The following is a 24,646-nucleotide window of genomic DNA, read 5'->3' on the forward strand; positions in this document are numbered from 1 at the left end:
GAGTAGACGCTAATTATTGGGCGATTACAATAATCACCCCATTGTTGACCACATTTGACAAATTATCAAAGAGGAGCACAGAGCAGTCACTTTCCAGCAAGAAACAAGATTAGAACCTGGCCATTCCCACCGCTGAGTCAGGCCACTAGTCCAGACCCTTCAATGAGGGGAAAAAAGCAAACACTCTGAAATAGGCAGGGATATATTTCAGGAAGTATTAATCTTTTATTATTATTTTTTATTCTTTTAAGTTCTTTAAAAGCTAAGAAAACCGTAATGAAATTGGGAAAGAGGATGTCTGCTGCTTGAGAAAGACTCCCACTTCCTAAATCTCAGCTCCTTTTTACTCTACAAATATCTTTTTGTGTGTGTGTGTGTGATACGCGGGCCTGTCACTGCCGTGGCCTCTCCCGTTGCGGAGCACAGGCTCCGGACGCGCAGGCTCAGCGGCCATGGCTCACGGGCCCAGCGCTCCGCGGCATGTGGGATCTTCCCGGACTGGGGCACGAACCCGTGCCCCCTACATCGGCAGGCGGACCCCCAACCACCGCGCCACCAGGGAAGCCCCGAAGATCTAATTTTATTTACGCTTCCTGAACGCAGCCAAACAGTGGGGACTGCCGGGATTTGGGCTCTGGCGGGAGATCGCAAACAGAGCTTCTGTTTAGATCTCACTGCTTAGGTTAATGCGTCGTGATTCCTCCACAGGCTGTTTCCCAGGATGCTGTTATTTCACTGTCTGCTGGGGAAGAAAATGTCCCCGTGAAAATAAATGAAATGCAGCAGTATTTACAAATCCTGAGTCAGATTTCCATCCTGTCCAACAGGATGAGAATTTGACCCATTATTTACACTAGTAAGCTGAGAATGACATCAAAAGCTCTCTTATGAACTGCAGGGGAGATAATGATTTAAGTGACTTCAATCTAGACGTGTGCTTTACAACAGAAATGTGTACCTGCTCCTTCTACAGAGGAGAAGAGAAACAGCATTGACTTCTATATTTAACGGGCAGGACACCCAATTCCAAGCCTTGTTTCTAAATATCCGTGGATTCCACATCTCTATGGTTTCACTTAGAAATTCTACTTGCCCTGGAGAAATAGGATGCATATAATAGTCCAGGGAGAGACAGAGCCCTAAGTGGAGGTGGAAACACCCTGAATGCCTGAAGAAGAGAATTCAGCGTTCTTTATGCAGCCTGCAAAGCAGATGTGATCTCCTTTCTCCCGGTCCTCCTTTTCTCCTAAGACACACCCCACCTCCACAGATGCAGGCACACTCATACTGATCACTCGTCACAGGGGTGCCGTAAGAACAAATGAGAGAAAAGAGAGGCGAGGGTGCTCTACAGAGGGAAGTCACTGTCATCATTGTCATTCGTGTTATTGTTGTATTCCAGGGTCTGTTTTTTCTGGGCACCAGGAGCGTGGTATGGGAAGCATCTAAGTGCTGGAGCCAAGGAGGGCTAGAGGTGAAGTCTCAGCCCCACTATTCACTGTGGCTTCAGGGGCAAAGCAGGAGCTGGTCTGACCCTTCACTTCCTCATCGGTAAAATGGGTATGAGCTTCCTTCCTATCAATGTAAGTCTGTCCCATCCCTTTTTTCTATTGGAACTAAGCTCAACTCCCCTGAACAAGATTTACTCTGAATACGATTTACTGTAATTTAGCATTTTAAAAAAATGACAGCTTTCTTGAGATATAATTCACATAAAGTCCACCCTTTTAAAGTATACAATTCCATGTTTTCAGTAAATCTGCAAAGTTGTACATCAATCCACTGCTATCTAATTCTAGAACATTTCACCAATTCCCAAAATCAAAATCATAGCCATTAGCAGCTACTATATTTAGAGTACAGTTTACTAATCAACATCCTGTTCTTCTTCAAGGTCTAAGAAATCTTCTCCAAAGTCCACACTGAATTACTCCGGAACTTACAGTCGGCACCAAAGTGTCAGGCATTTCATGTACACCCCTCTGGGGCTTCCAGATTGACAGCTAAGATCTCCCCAGCCTTCCCAAATAGATGGTATGCTCTTGGAGTGCAAAGGCCGTACTGCCTGCATTTTCTTTCCCCCAGCACCTCAGCTCAGGGCTGAACACACAAGTCGGCGCTCAGTAAATGCCTGGCTCCTGACCGACTGGGCAATCACCACTTCTTCCGAAGACGAGCACGTTTGTCATCTGTCTGCTTCTCTGAATGCCAGTGCCTCCACAAGCTGTCATGTTCCATGATTATTCTCCCCAAAGCATGTGCTGTTAATTTTTCATCTTAATGAACTGTCCAGTTGAGTTTAGCAACGGGAATAGTGATAGAGGCACAGTAAAAATGGCTTATGTCCTGCTATCGTCAGAAGCCTTCTCCCCACAACACTGGCACATAATTGGAATAAAATATCTCAATGGCTACAAACATCATTTGTCAACAATGAAGTGGGGTAAGTGCTATTTCAAAAATTCATACTCACGGGCTTTATAAACACGGATTATTGGAACGTTCCTCCAATTGATATCTGCTCAAGCATTTAAGTGCATGGCTATTATTCTCTCTGTTTGCTTGAGTGAAACCACTTTGGGTACCAAGCTACATGTCAGCCCCAATTTTCCAGAGTATTACAGATGCACATTCTTTCCTGGTGGGATTGGGGTCAGGCAAGCCAGAGCAGGCCCGAAAGGCCTGTGTTAATGCGCAGATGCACACGCGGGAAAGCCATGATGCAGCTGTTGGCATCCCCAGAGTGGAGTGCTCTGGGAACCGATGCCACTCCGATCTGAATGGTGGCCCAGGAGGAACTCAGAGCGAGAGCAAGAGAGAGAGAGGGAGGGAGAAAATGAGGAATAGAGAGACAGGCGTCTGAAAATTCTGAGCAACCCAGCAGCACAGAGGAGCTCACGCTTCAGCCCTCGGCCCCCGACAATTTTCTAAGACAGGCAACCCACCATCATATTCCTGTCGACGAATAAGAGAAACATTCAAGAATTAGGTGTTGGTTTAGTCATTCATTCAAGAAATAGTTACCGAGCTACTACTAGTGTGGACCACATTGCTGGATGTTGAAAATATAGGGGTGGGCAAGGCAGACCATGTCTCTGAACCCAGAGGGGTTTAGACTCTCATGGGGGAAACAACTAATAAAAAAGGAAACCATGAAAGGGAATAGACATGATATTCACACATTATGATGACTCCTGTGAAGGATAAGACAGAATAATGAAATACTGAATAACCGAGTGGTGGGTGTGCCTTTACAGGTTGTGACATCAGGAAAGGCCTTACATAATGGAGAGTCATGCATGTGAAGGGACCCAGACCGAGGGAACAGAAAGTGCCAAGCCCCTGAGACTTCTCCATTAGGTAGAAGTATCGTGTCTGGGGTCCACAATACCTTTACGGGCTCACAGGAATGTTTCAGTTTCTTTTAAGGTCAGAAGGAAAATTGACCTTTGAGGGTAAAGATTATATTCATCTTCATACCAAAGCAGCCATAAAATATAACATTTAATTCTTTTAATAGAAAAAGGAGCTCATACAGGCAAAGATGCCCAGGGCCCATGAAGACATATCAAGACCCCCAAGGTACCAAGGCACTCAGGAGTCAGGAACCCCACCTGGAAGAGAGGATCCTTCACAGCATCTTCAGATAAATGGAGACTGAGAAGGAAAACTGATGCAAGAGGATGGAGTGTTAAGCATCATGAAGCACAGGTACCCTCAGCAATACGGTATGGATGGAGAGTTAACTGGGAGGGTGGAATAGGGGTTTCAAGAGATGAGAGGGGCTGGGGACTGGATCATGTCAGTCTTAGGAGCCAGGCGGAGGAACCTGCAATTTATCCTGTGAAAGACCACAAACTTCTGAAGCTTGGAGTTTTAGACTGAAGGAACTTGATACAATTTAGACTGTAGAAAAATCTATCCTGCTGCACCTCGGTGGAGGAGGACTCGGGAGGAGATCAGGGAGCCGGATGTGCTCCCATGATCCTGGTCACCAGCGACCCTGGCCCCTCCCGTGTGAGCACAGGCTGCTCCCTGCCACTGTGCGGTCCAGCACAAACCCTGGACAAGAATGCAACTACACAAGCGACAAAGGCTTTTTCTTTGCCCAAAGCATGATGCAAATGGTTTAGGGGCATTGAGTAACAATGCTCCTGGGTCCATTTTTCAAGTGGAAATTCTGAAAAGAGATTGGGAATGTTGAGAGGTCCAAAATAGCATCTGTTATGGACAGAAATGTGATACTTAAGGAAACTTGCTAGATATTCATTTAGAGAGGTTCCTTCTAGCTCTTGCAGGTATGTGGCCAAACTCTTAAACATGTTTTCTTTTAAAAAAAAAAAAAAGTATAAGAACTGTTGCTATGGAAACCTAACATCATTTCAAATGGTGCTTAGATTCTAAAATTCAGAGCCTCTTGAAAAGATGAACTCACTGGCCCCTCCACAATTTTTCTAAAGCCTCCAAGTGGAGGCATTTCCCAGGTGTCTGGCTGCAGTCTTCTAGAGTCTCAGCAGACACAGTTAATTGGTGGCTGATTTTAATGTCTTGTTACCCTTCCTTCTCTGCTCTCTCAAACTGCCTTGAGCTCTGCATGCCCCACAGGGCACAGGGTAATTTGGGTTAGTAGCCTCTGGAGGAAATGGTGAGTCTCTGGCTTGGTAATCACATGGGGCTGGGAGGGCTGCTGGGCAATGGCCTGATTTTTTCCTGAAACATTCTGGGAGCAGCTGAACCTTCCTGATGGGCCCAACTGAAGAAAACAGGTAGACTTAGAAGGGGGTCAGGGGAGCCCCCTTCACTGGCATTATGAGTTCCATGAGAACAGGAACTGCAGTAATCTTAGGCACAGGTGAATGTGTGGATTTAGCACAGTGTAAGCAGTCAGTAAATGTGTTTGATATATGAATAAATCAATTACTGAATGGCCAGGAAGCCATTCCCTGGTGATTCCGCCTGACCCCTCTCAGGTTCACCTACTTTCTTCAGCCTAGATATGTTTATCACCCCACAGACACTGAGTACCCAGCCTGCAAAGAGCATGCATAGGTCTTGGCACAAAGCATGAAAGAATGTCACGGTGTCTTTCAGGAATTATTTGATGAGTGAATGAGTGAATGAATGAATACCTGAAAACAATCCTCCTGGGACCAGAGCACTTGACGGCAAAACCATATCACACTGTCTTCTTGGGTTACTTCCTGCCTGTCACCGTATTCAAAGTCCCTCTCACGTTGAGAACAAACTATTCCTTGCCATGTAATGCACGGAGGAAATGCACAGATAAACGAGCAGTGTTCAAGTGCTTTGATCTTTAAAAGGAGGGAACCCTACACCAGCCTTTGAGATGCCGTGTTGACTCTGACAAGCAGAACAGAAAAGTCACACTATCTACATGACTGGTTGCCGGAAATGAAGTGGGTAGATTTCAGTGGGACTGTCTGTTCCCATCCTGGACCACTGGGTCCAGAAGGGAAGTGTGCAGAGAGCGTGATCGCCTGCCTGAGACTCCCCTACTTGATGAGACAGGGGAAGATCCTTTCCCACAGATGAGCATCAAGTGGGTAGCAAGTGGCCCAAAGAGGGGCCCCTCCTGCCATCTCCATCCTGGGGGTACATTTGCTGCTTCTGGCATCTCAGGGAAACTGACAAAGAGAGGAACGTATTCTTGGTTTCAAGTACATCTTGGTTATCTTGCTAAGTAAGTGCTGGGGAGAGAGAAGAAGCTCACCTAAGTGTCTGGGTAACTGACGTCCAAGCTGTACCTCGATTAGGCATTACGTTCATACAGCTGTTGCATGGAACATGAGGGAAATGGTTTAAAAAAATCAGTGACTCAAGATGAAGGGTTTATAAGAATTAATTTTACTAGCTTTGCAGCTTTTCTGTAGGTTTGAACTGTTTTAAAATTTAAAGAAAGCTTAAAATCAGAGAACAAGCAACAAAAACAAGGGGGGAAACTTAATAAAGTTTTCTTTTCAAAATCAAGGTGTAGAACAGTGTACGTACGAGTGTTTACAGTTGGATACCACCTATGTATACAAACATGGAAGAAGCGAGTACATGAGTGTGTGGTTGTAACGTCGTAACTGCCTGGAAACTCTCTGGAGGGTCACATAGAAAACTGAAAATAGTAGCTGCCTCCAGGGAAGGAGATTGAGAGACTAGAAGATAGGGATTGAAGGATACTTAATTTTCTGTAGACCTTGTAACTGTCTTACCTACTTATATAAACAAACAAACAAACCACCTAGTCATGAATATTTTGCCTCAAGAACCTCTGCACTTTTCTCTTTGCTTGAAAAATCCTTCCTGATTGTCTCCTGGTAAATTCTGACTCATACGTCACATCTAAACCCAAAGGTCACCTCCTCACTGAAGCCCTTCCCGATTTTCTCTTATCAGAGTCAGTCCCTCTGTGCTCCTACGAACCCATGGAGCTAAGAAACTCTAAGCCATGGTTATTTTCTGCTGACCTGGCTCCACCACAAGAAGGGGTGCTCTTTAAAGATATGACTTTGGTACAATTGTCGTGTTGATACATGTGCATCTCGTTCATTGCTGTACCGGCACCTAGTCCAAGGCCTAAAGTAGGAATGGTTCTCAAGAGATGATTGATGATCTTCCTGTCCCCATGGGTTACCTCTCACTCAGTGCCTACATTCAGCAGCACAGTGCTACATTAGCCAGCAGCACCTAGGTCTGTCTCCCTTATAACCCACATGGAGATTTATGATATGACCACCAAAAGAACTGTAATATAACCACCATCCAACTTGGTTAAGACCAGAAGGCAAGACACCAAAGAACTGGAAGAAACACACTGGAGGCACTACGGTACTGTACTGGGGCGTGGAGGCCCCAGCTCTACATGTCGCTCACCGTTTGGCCCTCAGGAAGTTCATTCACCTCTCTGAACCTCCGTGTCCTCATCATAAAAGAATCAGGACAACGGCACATACCAAAGTGTTGGTGACGTCAAACAAGACAATGAACATCGAGCACGTAGCACAGTGTCTGCACATGGGCGTTGCGTTAAACATCAGCTCTCACTGTCCTGATCAGGAGGGTCTGTGCACTTTGTTCACCATTCCTTAAATAAAGCAAGATTACATAACCATGGCTTCGGTTGAAGTTTGTCCTTTAGTACTGATTCTGGCAAAGGTGGGATATTTACATTACCTGGCACACGAGAGCTTCCTGTATCCCTTAGTTGATTGCATTAGTGACAGTCACACTGTACACACTGAGGATCTGCAAAGGAGTCAGCAAGTGAACTGAGTGTCTGTTTATGATTCTCAGGGCACCAGCCACAGACAGATACTTGGCCTCTTTCTCCACAGTGGCCTATATCCCAAAATAGGAAATGTGCCTTCACAGACAGACCCAGCAGGCAGAGGGGTTAGGAGGCAGGCTGCTGACATTTCACACTGTCAGGGACAATGCAGAGCCTGGTGGCTGCTCCAGCACAGGTGAGCTGCCCCCCCCACCCCGGGGGCTTTTTGGGATTGATTTTTATGCAAATGTTTATGCAAATGAAAGATAATTGGGTGGCCTGTGATGATTAGCCCATGCTGATTATCGGTCAGGAGGGTCTCAACGTGTGTATACTTTTCATGAGTATAACAACAAATACTTTTCGCTTCAAGACGTTCGAATCTGTGCCCCAATGCCCTACTAAAAGCTCAGTGTGGTAGCGGGGCCAGGAAGCTCTGTCCTGTAGCTACTCAGGTCATTCCTCTCCTGCTCTGAGGAGGTGTCTAAGTAAGAAAAATGTACCAGGAACGGAAGTTCAAGTGGATTTCCCTAGAAGTCAGCCAGAGAGTTGATCCCTAAGTCCAAACCACTTCACAACCATTTGTGAAAAGTCTTTCTCTCTACCTCCCATCCCCCTCTCTTCCCTTCCCACTAGGATTCTGAGTGCTTTATACAGAGCTCCTTGACTGTAAGCTCCTTGAAGAAAGGGAAAGAGCCTTTCATCCCTGCCTGTATCCTGGCACATCACAGGCACTTGTTCAAGGAACACTGCCATCCTGAGTGGATTGGGGATCAAGAATCTGAGTCTTGAGCCAAAGTTGTAGGTAAGTTTCATTTTGCCCTTCCAAAACCTTATAGTATGATCCAAGTCCTTTCCTGCCTCTAGGCAAAAAAAAAAAAAAAAAAAAAAAAAAAATCCTATGTCTAAAACAAGAAGATTATCCTGAAAGATCAAAGGACTGTTCCATCTGTACCATCCTGTGATTTTTTAAGGGTGCTACAAACATTAGAATAGTTTACCTTCCTCTCCTTGGAATAAAAGCTATGCAGAACTCTTCGAAACAGGCTGTTCTTAATTTCTAAGTGGGAAAAAAAAAACACCTAAACGATTTCCTAGAAGACAAATTAAATTGAAGTACTTTCTATTTAACTTCTGACTCTGTTTCATTGATACCTCATTCTAATTGTCCCTATTACCAAGAAAAAAAGGAAATGTCAGCCGCAAGTCCTACTGAAGAATTCAAAGGTCGGATGAAATGAAGAGACCCATCTGGCTTGGCAGAAATGAGATGATCATCATTCACAGGCATTTCCAGAGGAGGGATGCGTTCCCTCTGCTGAGCCAGGCTTCAGAGCAAATGAGTGCAAAATATGCTAACATGAGAGGAGTCGGCCACATAATTTCCAAGTCATATTGGTGCATTTGCAGGAAAGCATGGCTCTGCCTTCACTAAGAGTGTTTTCATTCATTGGTTTATTCCCATGACAAACGTTGGCCAGAACATGGGAGAAAGAGTAGGGGGGCTCCCCAAATTGAAATTTTGTCCCAGAACAAACCCACATTAGAATATGAGTGTAAAACACCTGGAAAATCACCAAAGATTTACACGCCCCAGTCACAGGGGCTGACCATCTAAGTAAAAATAGCTTGTGTGGGCTGCAGGAAAAGTCTTAGCCTTACGTGGAGGAAATGTTTTTTGTCCATAATGGATCAGATTAATTCTGGGGAAGACAAAAGAAAGGAGTAAGCAAAGATAAAAGCTCTAGCTAAAGTCAGACCTCCAAGGATAAAAACGTCCAAGGATAAAAGTATGGCAATATGGCCATAGGCAAGTTACTTATCTTTTCTAAAACTCGGTTTTCTCATTTGTAATATCTTGGATATTAATGGAATCTATCACAGTAGGTTTTTGCAAGGATTAAGGGAGGTGATACCTTTAAAGACCTTATGTGCCTGACATATCGTAAGCACTCAATACCTGTTAGCTGTCAACATTGTGACTTTTCTCTCTGTGGTAACATCAGGTCCCCTTCTTCATTTTCTATTTAAACTATACTTAGAGTCTCTATTCATACATTTAGTAAATATTTATTGAGAACCTACTTTGCGCCAGATACAGTGCTTGCAACTGGGAGCCTGGTGGTTCCAAAATAAGGCCAATCCTCAAGAACCTTCAGGTCTAGCTGGGAAGACTGACAACTAAACAGACAATTACAACCCAATGTGGGAATCACAGTAAATGGTGTAATCGCGATGACTAAAGGCTAGGAGACACCCAAAGCCCAGTCTTCAGGGATCAGAAAGAACTCCTTAGAGATAGTGAGGTCCAAGTGAAGGTATAATTTATGAGTAAAACTTAGCTTGTGAAGACAGGGAGATTACTGGGCTTTGGGGAAATAAAGGTTGTGCCTTATAGTAGATCCTAGAGTGGACGTGTACAGTGAGGGCTGGGTGTGCAGAGAGCAGCTGGGAGTGACTCTGGACGACAGAACAGTGGCCCCATCAACGAAGGGTCCTAGAAGCCTGAGAAGGAGTTCAGATCTGTAACATCGAAAGCGATTAAGTAGCAAAGTAACATAGTTTCTGGATTTAGGGACACTGTTCAGGATATGTAGGAAAGATGGATCATGCTGGAGCTGACAGAGGGAGAAGTAACACTGGAGGCAAAAAGATCTGTTAGGTGGCAACTGTGGCAAAATCTTGGAGAAAGGGGATCTGGCTTGCATTTGGATGGTGGCAGTGGGGATAGAGAAAAAGAAAAATGTTTCAGAGATAGCCAGAGAGTGAGTCAACAGGAATCAGTTGCTATTGGAGGTAGGGGTTGGGAGGCATATGGGATCCCTCCCATGTTTTGGATGTGAGTGAATTTTGGTGCTATGGCTGAAATGTGGCACACAGGACAAGGTAAAGCTTTAGAGGAGAAAATCATGACTTGTATTTGGCCCCTGCATTTAAGGCACTTGGTGGACACACACGTGGAGATGAGCCACTGACACGTGGAAGGATGGTCTAGGACACTAAAGTGTGGAAAGTCATGCTGGTAGAATTAATTCTTAAATTTTTATCTGAATATTTGGACATCCTATAAAATATAGCTCCAGTTACTACTGAGCAGATAAAGGAGGTAAATACATTCATAGAATCCTAAGACTTAAGGACTATTAGAGACTCTGGATCCAACTACCCTTGTGTCCCAGAGAAGAGCTCCTTAACCTAGGGCACACAGACAATGAATGGCAGAGCCAGGTCTTGGAGTTGAAGTCATCCTCCTGACTTATGATCTAGTGCTCTGTCTTTTGAGATCTAAAAGGTTCAGCCTCCTAGCGATCTCTTTTCCTCGTGGGATGTAAGCCACCTTGTACATATTTAGAGAATTCTTTTCAAAAGAAGAAAATGGGATAAAAAACAACATGTCGGTTGCCTTAGTCAGTCTATCCAGCCGAACTCTTGCTAAGGAATTATAACCCCCTTTAGTTCCTTCTTTCTCCTCTGAACCTTCTATAGTCAAAAAAAAAAAAAAACCCAAAACAAAAAACTACCATCATCCTTGTGCGGGAACATAATAGATGCTCCATAGAGATAACCCAATAACAACAGTGAATAATCACATTCCTCAAAGCCCAGGCCTACTTCCCTGTCAAATTCTACTCTGGATTTGTGAAGGTTCAAACCACCGCAGGTTTATGCGATGGGCCTGGAAGCCGTCGTTTCCATCTCCACAAATATAGTTACGTTTGAAACACTCAGTAACGCTGGTCCATCTTACCTTCTTCACCCATTGGATACTTGCTGCCAATTTCTATAACACAAAACTCCACCCATCTGATTGGTCGTTCAACAAATGGCAACAGGAATGATCGTCAGGAGGCCACTGAGCCGAATATACAGTGATTTCTGCAAAAAGTGAAAGGATTGTTAGTAACCTAGAGGTGACATGAATCAATAAAGTGATACACTACTAGACACCGGGGGTACACAGTTGCATAGGACACACTTTTCTCAGACAGTAACGGTCCAGGTGTAGAAAGACATAAACAAATTATCACAGTTGTGTGCAAACTGGGAAAAACTTGTCATGGATTTAGATGTACCCACAGGATGGTTTGATGAACCATTTGTGCATCTGGAACTTTGATAACAAAGATAAAAGCAGTCATACATCCAACTTCTTATAATACGCTACACACTTTACACGCATCTGCTCTAGCACTAACGACAAACCTGTAGGGGAGACAGGAAGTCTTAGAGCCGGTTGCTGATAGAATCCACATTTTACTGGCGTCCAAAGCAAGTTCCTTCCCTCCTAAAGGGAGAAGCACTGCTCTGGTGCTGTCGAACCCTCATGGAATGGCAGACTCAAGGGCAGAGAGTGACAGTGGTGGCAGTTGTGATAGGAGATGTCATCCCCATGCTGGCAAAGCAGAGCACGGGGCTGACAGAGCTGCAATTCTTTGTCAAGATGACATTCCTCTCCGCCCCCCTCCTGCTCTGCACCACATTCTGGAGTTTCTGTGGGGCTGTGTTCTGCCTGGATTCGGGTCTGATTCATCTTCACGTCTCCTGAAGTGTCTAACACGTTTCCTAGCCCAGAGCAGCTGTTCAATGTATATTTGCTGAATGAATGAAGAGAGGAATATGGAGTGTCTGAACAGCTGTCGTCTTCCAAAACCGAGGCACTGAACCAAGGAAGGTGCGGCTGGCATAGCGTCCCTAACGCAGCAGCATAAAGGAGTTCTTGAATGTCCTTGCTCTCCAGAACTTCTACCTTCTAGGATCAACTCGGGCTGCATTAAGGGCTTAAACAGCTTCTTACTTTGACTTTATTATCTTTCATTTTTCCTAAATCCACTTTTCCTTGCCTCATCTTGGTTCCACCTAACAGCTCCTCACACACAATGCCTTCTCCAAAACAAACAAGGACAGCAACAACATGTGAAAAACCCTCTGGTGAAGGGCTGAGGATGAACTGTACATCTACTGAAATCTGTTCATGGCTCCTTGATTTGGTGACTGTATCAAGAACAGGAAAACTGTCCTAATGTGTGCTATTTCCAGGATGTCAAAGATAGAGTAGCAGATGCACATGGAGTCATAAAAGATGCACATGGAGTCACAGGGGGCAGTTCATTCAGCACATAACTGATAAGGAAGGACCCAACTTGCAACCACATTGTAGCCAGTTTCCAGCAGCCCTCCCCCAATGAATCACACGCCCAGACATTCATGCCCTTATGTGGTCCCCCTCCATGTGACTCTGAGTTGCCCCTGGGTAACCAATTAAACACTGCCAAAGTGATACTATATGATTTCAGAAGCTGAGTCATAAAAACCTGGTAACCTGTCTTGTGTTCTTGGAAAGCTTGCTCTGGGAGAAGTCAGCTGCCATGTCTGAAGTATGAATGCTCTAGACCTCCATGCTGTGAGGAAGCTCCAGCTAGCCATGTGGAGAAGCTGCATAGATAGCGAGAGAGATGCCCAGCCATGTCTAGCTGTTCCAGGCATCCAAGCTGAAGAGCCAGATGCTAAGTCAAGGTGCCATCTTGGACATCCAACCCACTCAAACCTTCATGTGACTCCAGCCATCTGACTACACAGCATGAGAGCCCAAGTAACAACTGCCCAGATGATTCACTCAACTCAACTGTAAGAGGTAATGATAAATAGTTGTTATGAGACACTAAATTTGGGGGTGGTATGTTACCCAGAAATGGATGAATAGGAGACCATAAACAGGGATGGGATGGAACGGGCATTTGTTGTAGTCCTTACCAATGTATTCTCTTTAAATGTATATATCCACTCTGGGTATCATGAACTCATCAGGGTATCTCACCCCACCACTCAAAAAGGTCAAACTCTTGCCCGAGGTGTACAGCCCATAACACCCAAGGTGGGATCAGAATCCAGCAGTGCAGACTTCATAGCCTGTGTTTCTTCTCTGGTCTCCAATCAGTTCATGATACAGCCATTGTGCTTTTAAAAGTTTACTTCTCAAATCTATAAAAACGAATTGAACTCCCACTTGGCCTTGCATTCTTTACCTCCCTGCAAAATGTCTCCTTTAAAACTCCTTTCACCAAAAGCTTGCACTGACAATTAAGAGCCTTGGAAGGAAAGCAAAAATAAATGGGTGAATTGTCTACGAATTCTGATCACTGCAAACATTTGAGAAAGAGGGGCTCTGGGTTCTGTGGACAATGTCTGTAGTATACAATTATACCATCTTTCTTAGAAAAAAATGAACAGAAGAAATCTAAGTTGTTTTTGTGCTTTTAACAGAATTGATGGGAAAAAAGAGTTCATTAGGTTTGAGAGGGCTGGGCAGGTATAGTGCAGATGTTCTCTTTCTGCACTGGTGTTCTTGGTTGGAATGTTCATTTTCCCTCTCCCCCCAGACCTTCCCCACATCTAATGACTCCCCCCAGGCCTGGAATCATGTGGTCCCTTTTGAGACAGAAAAATACAATGCAGCCCTGCTGCACGCACTCCTACCTACTCTCAGGGCATCTTCCCTTCATTTCCCAAGGCTTGCATGCCATCATGGGCCCTCTTCAAGTACGGGAACCACTGCTCTCTACCAGCCCCTTCCATTGCTGTGCTCGGCTACCCATAGTACTGAACCTCTTAGAGGCGAAGACACTCCATGCCATATATTAGTTCAGAGACTGAGAAATCAGGAAGAGGAACACCATGAAGCCAAGGGTGTAAAGTGGGATGGAGAAAATACTTGGCAAGCATATCAAAATCAAGGAGGAAACTCAGGGACAGATGGGGATGTGATTGTGGCAAATTTCTTTTGCTGAGCTCTGACTGTATTGAAGACTCAGTACAGTCAGAGCCATATCCTTCCCTTTGACCCACGAGTCATGCTGCCATCCCTCTCTTAGGATTTCTGCTCCAAATCAAATACCCTGGCTTATAGCTCTCCATGTGTGGGTCTTCTTCTGGAATGTGGGCTCAGCCCGGGCAGGTGTGTGCCAGGATCATTGTCAACAGCACTCCAGCAACAAAAACACCAACATATAGTGCTGTGGGGGAGGATAAGGGCTGAAAGTATATGTGAATTACATTAAAATAGTCCCCACCCCACTTACTCCATCAGTGCATGCTTCAGGATCCTCAGGCCATTAACTGTGTATATATAGGTATGACACAGGGGTGATGGGTATAAAAGGGAAAGAATTGCCATTGAGTGGAGCAGAGTAGCCCAAGGAGAGAGTGACAGCTCCATTTTACAGGTGAAAAAAACTGAGGCTAAGTGGTAAATATCCAAATTCATAGAGCAAGGAAGCAGCAGAGACCAAATCACTAAAAAATCTACTTCTTTCCTGCCAGCTTTAAGAACCCACAACGAGACCTACTTCCCCGGGTAAATTATGCCCGTTTCTCTAGGATGTGATAACATAATTTCTACTTTTTGGTATAACAACACAACAGGGAATTTGAGATATTTTGGTATGGAGCTGAGTAATACAAACTATGATTAAATACATTACTATTAATAAAATATCAGGTTTTTGAAACTTTTATTGGGCATAGAAGTCAAGCAAAGGCCATGTAATTTTCTGTTGGTCTAGAAACACCAAGTTGTTTTGTTGATATTGCTGTGTGTTTTTCTTGCTCCACAGACAGGAGAAGGGGCACAGGCAGTAGAGCCTGGGTTCCCTGCAGATGCGGGCTTCTTCCTTTTATGGGTGTCACATGTTCCTGACATTGTTGAAGGGATGAATAAACCCAATTAAATACTCACCACTGGGTGTTTTTCTTTCCTGTTAATTGCCCAAGTTCCAAAACCATATGGTGAAGCATATTTTGTAAGATAAATTTGTAGATTATGATTAAAAAAAAAATGAGGGAAGAAGCTATTAAATGTGAGGGGGCAGGACTTAAAATCCAGGCTTTGCCTCTTCCAAGCTAATTTGACTTTGGCAAGAACTTTTTGAGCCTCAGTTTCTTCACTATAAAATGGGGATATTAATAACTCTTTTGTAGGATTATTGTAAAGAATAGTGATAATAAATACAATACCTCACTTAGAGTAGGCACTCAATGATTAGTAGCTGTGATTATGAAAAGGTATAGATTGTGCTTTTTCAATTGTGCACGAGTAAAACATTAGTTTTACCTTTTATTGTATATTTGCTGTTCACAAAGCCCTATGGTAGATGGATAAGCTTTCATATATTGATTAATAATCATACATTTGTATATATTAATATACATTCACGGGATATATAATTAACATTAATCTATAAGCATTTTTCCACACCATTCCTTTTCAGATGAGGAAACTGAGTTTTTAAAGAAGTTCAGGGATCCCTCAAAGTACAATGGCTCAGCTTAGACCTCTGCTCCCATAGGACTTTGAGGGCTGCCAGCTGCCCAGAGCTCAGGGCTCCCTGCAAAATCTCGAAGGCCGGCTACTCACTGCTTGCGCAGGGATGACGCCCAGCGTCTGGCTGTAATTACGGGAAAACATCCATAAAGAGTTCCTGGGTTACAAATGGATTTGACACAGTGGCCCTTTAAATCAAACTCTTAGCATGATTATCTTTATTTCTCTTTAGTAGTTTTTCTAAGTAAGCCATGCCTTTAGAGGCACCTAATACAAAGTGACAACCTTTGCCGTTTTCCAAAGCACCGATGGACTGGTGTAGAGAGAGTCCATTGTCACCATGGTAATTACCGCACAATACCTGATGGCCAATGGACAGTCAGGAGGCGCAGGCAGCAGCTGAATCCGGCATTGTCCGGGCCCGATAAAAAGATTAGAAGCCCTGAAAAGCCGGGGAGCGGGATCTCACAGCTCTTTTGCTGGGCCCTGAAAGGCCCATTGTGCTGTCACCATAAATTCTGGGTTCCCCGGGCACTTGACAACTGAAGCCAGTGACAATAGAATTCTTGTGTCCAACAAAACACTCCTTGTCCAGTGTCAGTCTTATCAGCCGCATTTACAAATGTCTTTCGTTGTACCCAAATAATTCCCTATTAGAAGGGCTATTGGGAGCAGAACTAAATAAATATTCACAGCCTTTGCAATATCTTTGGGAAATGAATAAACAAACAGTCATCTAGCATATGAGCAAACCTCCTGCTACTCTACAGTTTATCCCTATTTCTCGCCTAAATGATGGAGTTTCGCTTTCTCCCCTTTAACATTTTAACAATTGCAATGCTGGGAGCTCCAGTTTTATTTGTCACCCACCACATATCCCCAATATATATAGCCTTGGTGCCTGTACGTGCATTTTTCTTTTAATTAATCTTCCCCGCAGCACTGGGCGGGGCTTGTTTTATTCCGTTCCTACCTCCTAAAAGAGAAGGGATTTAACCTCAGAGAAGTTAAATAACTTGCCCAAGATAACAAAGCTAATTAGCAGCAGAATGGGAATGCAAATCTAAATTTCCCGTGCTCCCAAAGATCTGCCTTCCCACTTTGCCATGATGATTTCTCTACTGAATGATAAAGGAATTCAACATCAGAAAAGGGGGAAAAGCTAAACACATCCACTATAAAAATCACACACACACTTAAGTCTATTTATATTGTTATAGAACCCGGCAACACTTAGAATCGAAGGAAAAGAAAAAGCCTTTCTCCAAGAGAGTATATTTTATTTTTGCCCTAAGATAGCAGCACTTTTGCTTTTTATTTATTTATTCTTTTGGTGGGAGGGGGGTAAGGAGGGAGTGGCAAGCAAGTAAAAATAAATATAACCCAACTTCAGGAGAATTTCTGGGATATCTACTGGGTCATTTGGAAAACTTTCAGAAAGAATTGCTGGAGTAAACAAAGCAGGTAGGGCATACGCAATCACATCTGTTCTGGAACAGTATTTACCTCTTCCATAGTTTATTTAGCTTATTTGTCTCCTTGCTGTGAATGAACAAATAGCTCAACATTTGACAGTAATGCACAGGACAAGACAGAAACTTCCTTCTGGGTAGGAGCCACCTGCTTCTTAGAAGGACAGCAATCTTTACGTAAAGAATTCGAGAATATTTAAACTCTAAATGGTTCCCTACCAGGTCAGGAAATGCCCGCACTGGACGACAGAGCTTACGCATTTCTCGCTCGTCTGTCCTGGCCTCACCTCCTGCCCAGGTGAGCCCAGCAGGCTAAGCACCTCTGCTCCTCCCTGCACGCACTCTTCCCTCAGCTGAATTCCCCTCCCCTTCACGGTTGGTATAATTGTGGTGGGACTCTACCCTGCTCCCTGTGCTGGACTCGGAGGGCTTCCGGATTCCGTCAGAACTCCGTATTACGTCTTGATTTCTCCCACGGGTAGAGTTCCTTGTTATTATGGCTGTCTGCCCCTTCCAACATTGCATCCAAGGAAGCTTTGAGCTCCCTGAAGACAGAAATCACATCTTATACTCATTTTTGTCTGGCCTGGGTCAACCTGCTAACCCTCTAAAGGGCTTGGCCTATTGGAGAAATAGAGAAATGGTAGAGGTGAAACAGAGAACCACCATAAAACTGTAGTTTTAAAGTTCTGAAACACTGAAAATCTATTGCCTTTTTATCTACTTGATGTCAAATGACAGATAAAATTCGTAATTTTTTCAAAGGACTATAATAATATACTCACTTGGCCCATATTATTTAGCCTTGATGAAAGTAATATGGAGCTATCCACTTTGTTTTTTAAAATAGTTAAGATCGGTAAAATAGACTATCATTTTGTAAGCAACCGGCTATTAACAAGACTGGGTAACCAATAGGTACTTCCTGAGTGACTGACAGTAAATCCATGTGTTTGTACATGTACTGAGTTTGAAAAAGTGTGATCGATATTTCCCAAATACCTCTGATGCCAAGTGAAGCATTTAATCACCTTTGAGGACTTAAGGGCATGATTATAGTCACGTACATGTGATGCTAACTCTTTCAGCTCTTCAACACCCCCAGGAGCTGCGTGTCATGTAGACACAACTTAATCCAAACAGGTGAGATGATTTCTAACATTTACTGAGAGTTTGCAATGTGCCAGGTCCTGGGCTAAGTCCTTTCCTATAATATATAATTTAATCCTATAACAATCTGATACATCAGGTACTATGATTATATTTCATAACTAGGAAATTGAGGCACAGAAATGTTGAATAAAGTTGCCCTCATTCACAAAGCCACTAAACGGCGAAGTCAGGACACAGGCAGTTTGAACCTATAGCAATTCATCCAACAGCTACACTCAACTATTTTCTCCAGACATAAATTAGGGCACTAATTTAGGGAAATAGTCCAATGATTAAAAAAAAAAAAATCAATGAATGCATCACTTTACCAGGCCAGAGAGAGACAGAGAGAGAGGGAGAGAGGAAGAGAGGAAGAGAGAGAGAGAGAGAGAGAGCGCGAGAGAGAGAGCAAACATTGATGAATCACCACCCCCAAATGAAATGGTAACAGCAAAGACCTCTGACTATGGCCCAAGGCCTGAAACAGTATCTCTAATGTTTCATCAAATCTGAGCAACTTCCATACAACCAAGAAAGCCACTTATTTGCAACTCTTCATATTCACAAAGTCAGGGAAGTATTTACACACACACACACACACATGCACACACGCACACACACACTGCAGACTTTCTGCTATGTGCTAGAAATAGTCACGGCCTCCTACTATCTTCTCATAGTAAAAAGAGTAAGCTGCACTGGCTATAGCAGTGAGACTGATTTATGATATAATAGGAGAGGGTCCTCTCTGAGGCCATTACACTCAGAAAGCAACAGGCTTCTCAAAATTAAGTGGGACTGTCCTTTTGCAATGTGAAATTAAATTAAGAAGAAGAAAATGTCATTTTGTTATTTCTGTCTTCTTAGACACTTACTCTGAAGACACAAGCTGTACAAATTCAAATTGTCTACAAGCTCCACAAGGGCAAGAAGCATGAATGTTTTCTTGCTGACTGTAAATCAGGTGTAGAGAGGCACAAACTAATGCTCCCAAATAGCTTCTGAACAAATGACCCCATGTGAGTCCCTAATACCAAAGTCCCACCTGCGTACAGGTGCCAATGAAGGCCCACACTAGGTGGTGACTTGAAATTTTCTTCAGCAACAAATATGAATTTGGCCATAGAGAGGCTGATGCGAGCCAGCAAGCGAGCCTAGCAGGCGCTCTGCATCCTTATCACACCTCACTAAGTACACTGGGTTCATTCAGGTTCAGCAGGGGAAATGGGCCATTAAGATGTTTCAGCTATAGTTCGCTGCATTTTATTGGTGGAATAGTATTCTCTACTTGTGTGCACCAGTTTTGACATTCTTAAAGATCTTGGGAAAAATCACATGCCAATGTCAAGAGTCTAATATCCTTGTAGGAAGCTTTATCTAGGCTGTTCCCCCTGGACTCTCCTCCCAGGCAGATGTACACACACCCACACCCACCCACCCACACACACACACACACACACCATCATCCCTTTCTTTTCATCTTTTAAAAAATTTTTCAAATGATTACAAGTGAAGTCCATTTTTACCAATTTCAATGATAAGAAAGGAAAATGAAGAGAAAAATGGCGTTGTCCACAGTTGTGAGTTGGGTCATCTTATTAGACTAGGTTTGGATCATTAGTGTGGAAGTGACAGGCAAATGGTCCTATCTATACTCAAATCAGAGGCTCTGTGAGGTCCTCCACTGCAATATCCACTTATTAAATCTCTGTCTTAAGGCTTCAGCCAAGAAAACCAGGCTGAATTTTGAAACAGGTTTTCAAAATTCAGCCTGGGCTGGATATCTGGCTTTGATATCTGTAGCTGTGTGAAACTGTAAGTGTGTAAGTTACACACACACACTATTAACATGTTGATCACTTATTTCTTAAAATATTTAAACCACATTCCTTATCCAGCAACTTATACAAAATTTTGACCCTGGGGACTGGGCTGAACTTGATGGTCAGTAAGGTCCTTTCCTATTCTGAGTCTACAAAATTCTGTAATTGAAAAAGTCAGTTCCCCAGCTAAAAGCAGCCCAACTCCTTCCAGCAGAGTTCTGACCACAGTTGGGAAAAGAGTAAGCTAGAAGATCTCTGGGATCTTTCCCTCTCTAATAGTCATTATGAGTTTGTGTTTCCATGGGGCAAACCTGGTATCATGATGAAGCCATCTTTAAGAGGACACTGCATGTGCAGGGGATCATAAGGGCAAGCACAGTCTTCCTTTAGCTCTTGGGGAGACGTGTAAACACAGCCAGGTTTCACGGTCCCTGACAAGATGGTCCAGTCACCTTGCAGAAAGCCAGATGACCCTGTCCAGGAGCCAGACCAAGTGGGCCTGTCACCAGCAAGCAGGAAGAGAGCAGGGGGCCACACTGTGGATTAGACAGACGGTGGCAGGAAGCGCAGCCTCTGCTGGGGTGTGAACTCAGAGTCCTGCCTGTTCCCAATATGGGGCTTGACTCCTCACTGGCTGCATGACTTAGGACTGTTTCCTTACCTGTAACACGGGCGCTACAACACCCCACAGAGCCCCTGGTGGTGAGGAGAAATGAGATAATACATGTAAAGTATACTACTGTTTCTGGCGCAAATTAATTGTTCACTAAATATTCGTCAGCGTCATCATGATCAAAAATTTATCACTTTTCTGTTATACAGACTCTATACAAAGACATACAAAAAATAGTGCAATGCCTGACACCATAGGGGCCCAACAAATTACTATTATTGGCATTAAATGATAATGAATCAGGAAGCAGAGAAGTACCTTTTCAATTACCTTTCAATCCTGATCTCAGCAAAGGGAATGTCTCCATTTGCAGTGATTCCTGAGCAAATCTCTCTTTTAACAGAAAAGGCAGTCTCAGGCTCAGAGTAGACTCAACTGTATTATAGTTTCCTTTTAATTTTATCTATTTGGGGGTTACCTTCTATTTATGATAAGAGGTACTAGTTTGCCATCAATGATAATGATATAATTTTCTTTAAAAATATTTAAGGGAAGCAGAATGAGTCAAAGAAAATATTAAGTAAATAACAGTGTGGGTGGTACCCAGATATTGTGAAGACAAACATGAATGACTGAAGGAGGGGACACTGATCCATCACGCTGCAATTATTTTATGGAAGGAGAGACTGAGGCCCCGAGTGGCAAGTGGGTGATGAGCAGGGCCCACAGAGACCCTGCCCCAGACATCCCACAGTTTCTCTGCAGGATCCTCATCAATACCCCGTGTCAGATCATATGTGTGAGGGGAATGACGTTGGTTCTCTTCCAAGGGCAGAGACAGAATGACAGGAAGAGACAAATGTCAGTCCCCACCTGGTGGTGGAGGTGAGAGCAGAGTCTAGAAATCTCCAGGAATCTAGGTCTTCCTGGAGAAGAAACTAGGTTGAAAACTCACTGGGCACAGAACCCACCCTGCCTCTCTCTACAATTCACGTCATGCATTTTATGCACATCCCATTTTATTCCAAAGGGAATTTAAGGCTGCCTGCAAAGATGCATATAGCACAGAAAACATATAGTACTGCTTTACATAACAAAAGTGAGAAAAGGAGAGATGACAGCATAAAATAATTTGAACCAAGGTTCACAGGCAGAGCTCTGGCTAAGAAGTCATACACTTGCCAGGGCTGCGTCACACAAAGGGACAGGAAAACACGATCAGGTGCAAGACCACGTGCCCATGAAGGGAGACCTGGTCCTCAGTTAGATCACAGCCATTCCAGATACTGATGCCAGACAGTTATTTATCCAATTGGTTCTCAAATAGATGACCCTGCCTTAGGCAACGAGCAATATCCTGAGAGTAAACATAATGGAACTAGATTTATTTGGCAGTGCTGGCACATGGAGGACACTCAGAGTCTCTAGCAGGTAAGGGAAGGAAGGGGTTGGGGGAGGATGCAGGCAGCATCTTTCTCCCAGGAGGACTTGAGAGCCAGTCCATCCTCCACACGCTGCTACATGCTCACTCTACACCATGAGCCTGCTTGTGCCACTCCTGATTTCAAAGCATCGAATGTCTCCTTGGGTTGGCCTCTTCTGTTTTTAACAACAAGCAAGCCTGCTTTGTTCTAGGTCTGTGCTTACATGGATCGTCACGTTAATTTGAAAATGGAGAAACATAAAACAGAGAGGCTGAGTTAATGTACCCCAGTCTCCCAGCTTTTAAGGCTTCAAACCCAGGCAATCTGACTCCAGGGCTTCCGTACTCACCTCACCCTGACCCCCAGGGAAGGCCCTTCATGAGCGAGCTCAGCCGGCCTTCAGCTTCACCTAGGGCAGCTCCTTCCCGGAACTGATCTTTTTTTGCTCAACTTACCATATGATCTCACTTTTCCCTACCATTGCTCCTGCTTTTACCTTACACAGAATGCATTTTCATCTTTTCATCTTTATAAACTTCTTGTCCTCCAAGGCCCTAACAAAATGATTACCTTCTGATAATTCACCTTCCTTTCCCAACTTTACACACACAGCTCATCACAGCATCATCCCTACCAACCATTCAACCTGTCCATCAATGTTTCTTGAGTATCTACTGTGTGCCAGATCCTACTCAAGACCCTAGAGTACAAACATCACAGCCGCTATTTCTGCAGAGCTTTCATCCAGTGGCAGAGCTAGGATGTGAACAGAAAAATAAACAGCAAACCATAGTGACTAATGACACAGAACATTTAAAATGGTTTTAATCTTAGGATCCCTTTAAATCAGCTGTGATGCTCAATCAATATTTGATGGAATGAGAGGCAATACCTACTGCTTATAATCTTTATCAACCATTCTGGCCTTAAGTCCTAGGATACCTCATTGTTTTAGGGAATAATTACATTTGTCTGCCACCCCCAATCCCTGTGAGCTTATGAGGAGCAGAAGCTCTGTTGTCTGCAGTAATTTTAGCTCCTATAGCACCCACTGCATGATTATCTGCATTTGCTACAAACCTTAAACACAGAGATGCAGACTTGAAGTTTGAGGGACATCACAAATCACGGGATGTAAGGGCAAAATGGAAACTCGGTGGTGATCTAATCCAGTGATTCTATTAATTGTGTTTAGCAGAGACTGGGTAATTCCCAGATACCCCAAAGGCTACTGCAGACTATGGTGGGTGAGGGCAGTATGGGTGGAGGGTTCTGGGATCCCCACAGCTTCCTCCTTTCTTCTATTTAATTCACACAGGCTCTGGTTTGTCCATTTTATACATAGCAGGGTTGGGAGTAAGATTTTGTTCACAAACATCTGCATGAAATTCACAGAATCAAGAGGGGAAAAATAGAAATAATGAATCCAGGAGTTAAATGACTCCCTGGAATTTTTACAGAACCTCATGCTGAGTGGATGTGCATGTTTAGATAGGGACAGATGTACACAACAACAGACAGATGACTAGACAGAGAGAACACATAGGTGAACAGGTGACATATTACATAGGAAGTGGGGGTGGGCACAAGGGAGTGGAAAGAGGAGGGTATTACAACAGTAATGGGATGTACACTGAAGGGAGGGAGAGGTCTTCCTAGCCCCACTGTTCCCTCACTAGAACACTGCCTTCTCCACAGCTCTCACCGTTCATTCATTTATTCTTTCCTTCACTGATTCAATAATTACATATTGAGTAGTTCTATGTGCCAGTTTCTTTGCAGAGATAAACACATAGAATTGGGGGCCAAGTTAAGGTGAGACAGAAAGGTAGGGGGAGGGAAGGAGGATGGAAGGAAGGATGGATCTGATAGCTGCAAGGTGAGCGGGGGTCCTGACATTCCCTTCCTTCCCTCTCATGCCCGACACACGGGGACAAATGGCTTATCCAAAGCAAGCACAGAGTGACAGAGGAGGCAGGCGGGTGAGAAGAATGAAGAGAGCTCCCAAAATAAGACACGACGAAAGGAAAGGAGAGGAGAGATGACAGCATGCTTGTATCTATTAGACTGTCTATTTTTAGTGGCCTAAGGAAGATCTCTCCAGTGACCTTGCCGAATTACGACACAAACAGAATTAATGACAGCTCTCCCAACCTTCTCTTCCAAGTCAGCTCGTCACCAGATCACTTCTGCAGCCACATCCCCTAAAACCCCATAACTTCCTTTAAGGACTAATCCTCACAGGCTTTTGACCTGAACGTGAGCAGATGGATTTACTTCAGCTGTTTTCTGCCTTTCTGATTTTTTTTCCTGAAGAAGTTTAAAGACCAGGTCAGCTTTCCTAAGTACTCAGCTTTCAATGTTTATTGCTGCGGTAGTTAAATGCTACCCATCTTCAGAAATGAGGAAAATGCTCCTGGCAATCAGGAAAGATGCTTGCTTTTAAAGGCATCTTAACTATCTGAATTATTAAAACTAGAAAAAGGACCAAAACAATTCTGGTATTGACCAATTCTAGGCTTCTCTATGCATGCTTCAAGTGTTCTTTTTTTTTTCTTTAAGGAAACAG

The 24,646-nt window shown here is 43.8% G+C and overlaps 1 protein-coding gene across 1 annotated transcript in view; it reads right to left on the reverse strand.

Moving 5' to 3' along the window:
• Positions 1-24,646, reverse strand: part of CDH11 (cadherin 11) — a 142,147-nt gene that overhangs the window by 72,657 nt on the left and 44,844 nt on the right. Inside the window, exon 2 of the mRNA XM_022555917.2 lies at positions 11,025-11,152. The gene's annotated coding sequence lies outside the window, so the exon portion shown is untranslated. The remainder of the gene's footprint in view (positions 1-11,024; positions 11,153-24,646) is intronic.

This window comes from Delphinapterus leucas, chromosome 20 (assembly GCF_059928025.1).
Source record: "Delphinapterus leucas isolate spDelLeu-1000000601 "Yukka" chromosome 20, BTC_Dleu_Yukka2, whole genome shotgun sequence".
NCBI lineage: Eukaryota > Metazoa > Chordata > Mammalia > Artiodactyla > Monodontidae > Delphinapterus > Delphinapterus leucas.